The sequence below is a fragment of the Empidonax traillii genome, unplaced genomic scaffold (assembly GCF_003031625.1).
Source record: "Empidonax traillii isolate 1590-97213 ecotype Southwest subspecies unplaced genomic scaffold, ASM303162v1 scaffold175:size1888319, whole genome shotgun sequence".
In the NCBI taxonomy this organism is placed as follows: Eukaryota; Metazoa; Chordata; class Aves; order Passeriformes; family Tyrannidae; genus Empidonax; species Empidonax traillii.
In genome coordinates, this window is record NW_020955368.1 from 1,231,999 (window position 1) to 1,234,895 (window position 2,897).

General features: G+C 54.6%; 1 protein-coding gene across 2 annotated transcripts in view; it reads left to right on the plus strand.

Moving 5' to 3' along the window:
• Positions 1-2,653: 2,653 nt before the first annotated feature.
• MAEA (macrophage erythroblast attacher) overlaps positions 2,654-2,897 on the plus strand; it is a 50,166-nt gene continuing 49,922 nt past the window's right edge. Inside the window, exon 1 of one of the 2 annotated variants that reach the window (XM_027885954.1) lies at positions 2,654-2,740. The gene's annotated coding sequence lies outside the window, so the exon portion shown is untranslated. The remainder of the gene's footprint in view (positions 2,741-2,897) is intronic. The other variant, XM_027885955.1, reaches the window with a different exon arrangement.

The window sequence follows — 2,897 nt, forward strand, 5'->3', positions numbered from 1 at the left end:
CCAAAAATATGCATAGGTTGTATCAATATTTGCACATGGAGCCTTGAACATAAATTAGTTGACACTCAACACTTCAAGCTTCCTCTCTGAAGTTGCAATATTTAAAGGTTAAAGATTAGACATGCTCCCTCTTGTGTTAAACTAAGAATACACGAATACATGCTGTTTTCTCTGACATGATGGTTGCTTGGCCATCTGTTCCATTAAGCAACCCCTTTAACTTTGGCTACTAATGTCTGACAAACCTTCACCAATAACCCTCCAGTTTAAAGACAGATACAGTCTGAGCACATAACCTGCATCCACAGACTATCTGTGTTACACCAAATTAGCGACTGTGTTATCGGAAAGGACCCTTTAAGAGATTACATATAAACAAAATCTGTTGCAAATAAGTGTTTTGGACAAACACATACACAACTTCATAAATTAAATGGCAAGTCCCACTCCTTCAGTCCCTGTAAATGTCACAGGCCTAAAGAGTTAAAGTATGCAAAGTTCAGTAACATCAATCATGTGGAATACCGAACAGCAAATTTCCTTCTAAATATTAGCTTACGGGATATTTAAGACAGACAGGAACAACAGGAATGTTTTACAATGCCACACAATTATGTTTGTAAATACAGCAACAACTGAGCTAAGTTTTCAATCCTCCACCTGACAAGCTCAGGGTGAAGCATTCTCTGCACAGAACCTTAATGGAGACAAAATCCTCCTTACACAAATCCCCTTGCAGAATCTGGCCCCAAGATCGTGTCTAGACACGAATGTTAATTCCAGGTGTAACTAACACTAATGTTTTTACTAATACACTTCTTAAACAAAGGCTTCGCACCTGGTGTGGGCTTGGCAAATTATGTTTGGGCATATATTTGCTGATTATGGTCAGCACCAGGCTGAATGCTGGGGCAGCTATGAGTAAACATAAGTAAATAGTTGTCAGTCCAGAGCTGAAGAGATTTTAACACTTGGCTACACGACTTCACACATTTCCTTTCATTTACCACCAGCCTTTTGTGGGGGACGGATGCTCTCAGTGCAATGGGGTCTGCGAACATCCTAACGTCACTGGAGATTTTTAAGAATTGGACTTGTTCAATCTGGCTTTCTCCTTTCAAACCATGAAAGTTACACGTGTTTTACTCTTCCTTGGAGCACTCGTGTTAAATTTTTCTTCTAACAGTCTTCTGCAGACCAGAAATAACATAACGCGATGTTTAGAAAAGACGGAATAAATAAATAAATAAACAAACAAACAAAAACAAAACAAACCTGATGATCATTAATGGATACAGGTTTTGGGGTGCCTTTAAAGTCATAGATTAGAGCAGCACACCGCTCTAAGTACATTCGCAAGGCAAGCCACCTGCATCACGAAAGTAAAACTTTTGCCACGGACTTCAACAACGGAATAAAGTTTATAGCACCGCAAGTACAGTGTGTTTCCCCTTTGCTAATTACGCTGCAAACCTGACGTGCTCCAAGGTGCTCCAGGTGCTTTTTCTCACACTGAGGAGCCCAGAGAAGCTTCGTGTGGGTCCTGCGAGGGAGGAACCTCAACGCGCTGCCCCTCCACGTGTTATCCCAAAACCCAGCTTTTACACCAGCAGCCAGAGAGGACCGATACTCCGAAAGCGTCTCTGTATTCCCTCGGACGCACGAGTTAGGAACGACCCGCAGGATGAGGATCCCCTTTTTATTTCAGTGGAAAACACTCACGCGCGCCCGGCAGAGGAATCACCGCCCGCTCAACAACCCCGGGGGCTTCTCAGTGCGCGGAGGTCACGCCAAACCTGCGGGATGCCCGGGGGGAATCTAGCCGGGAATCCCGCTGTGCTCCACAACGGCGAGGGGAGCCCCGAGCCCCGCATCCGTGGAGACACCGAGAGCCCCACGCAGCCGCCCGCCCGCCCGCCCGCCCGCCCTCTCCGCACCCCGTCCCGCGCCGGGCTGTGGCGGAACCTGCCCCGCGCTGCCGCTCACCGGGGGGGAAACTCCGCGCCGGCTCCCGGGGGAAAGCGGGGAGCCGGGGAGGAAAAAAAGGGAGCGCTCAGTGCCGCCGCCGGTATTTAAAAACCTCTTCCCGCCGCCGCCGCCGCCGCGCCGAGTCCCGCTCGCTCCCTCCGCCCCGCCATGGACACACAGCCACGCGCCGCCCGCCGCCCCGCCCCCGCCCGCCGCCCATTCGCTGAGCCGCCCGCCCGTCAGCGCGAGACGCTGCGCCGTTGGGTGGAGGAGCTGCCCGTCAAATTGCGCCCCGCCCCCTGGCCCCGCCCCTCCCCGCCCCTCGCGCCCCGGGGGGCGCTCAAACGGCCGCTTTAAGTCGCCGTCAAAATTTACTTTTAGGCCCCGCCCGCTGAGCCCCGATTGGACGGTGGGGAATCTCCCCTGCGTCGCCACTGGCTGGCCTGTGTGTCCATAACCCGCCGAAGCCCCGCCCACCCCGATGCCGTCATCCCGCCCGATTTGTCCGCGCGCCCATGCGGCCCCGCCCCATTCCCGGCGCCAGCTCGCCCAATCAGGGGCTGCTTCTCAAGCGCTGAGAAGAAACGCGTAGAAAGGCCGGCGCTCATTGGCCGGTGGGCCGTCACCTTCTTCCCGCCCTCTTGGAGCGTACCAAGGCGGAGCGGGCAGAAGGGGGGGGAGGAGAAAGGGGGGGGCAGCGTTGGTTCGTCCCGATTCCATGAGGGCCGGGGCGGGGCGCGCGCTGTCTCCCGGCATGCCGCGCGCGCCGTAGGTAGCTCCCGCCGGGACGCGCTGGGAAGGAGGGCGGGAGGGAAAAGGGAGGGCGAGAAAAAAGAGTGTGTGGGGGGGGGAGGAGGAGAAGGGGGGGGGGGGGGGGGGGGGGGCGGGGGGGGGGGGGGGGGAGGAAAGGCGGCCGGTGCCCGATCCAA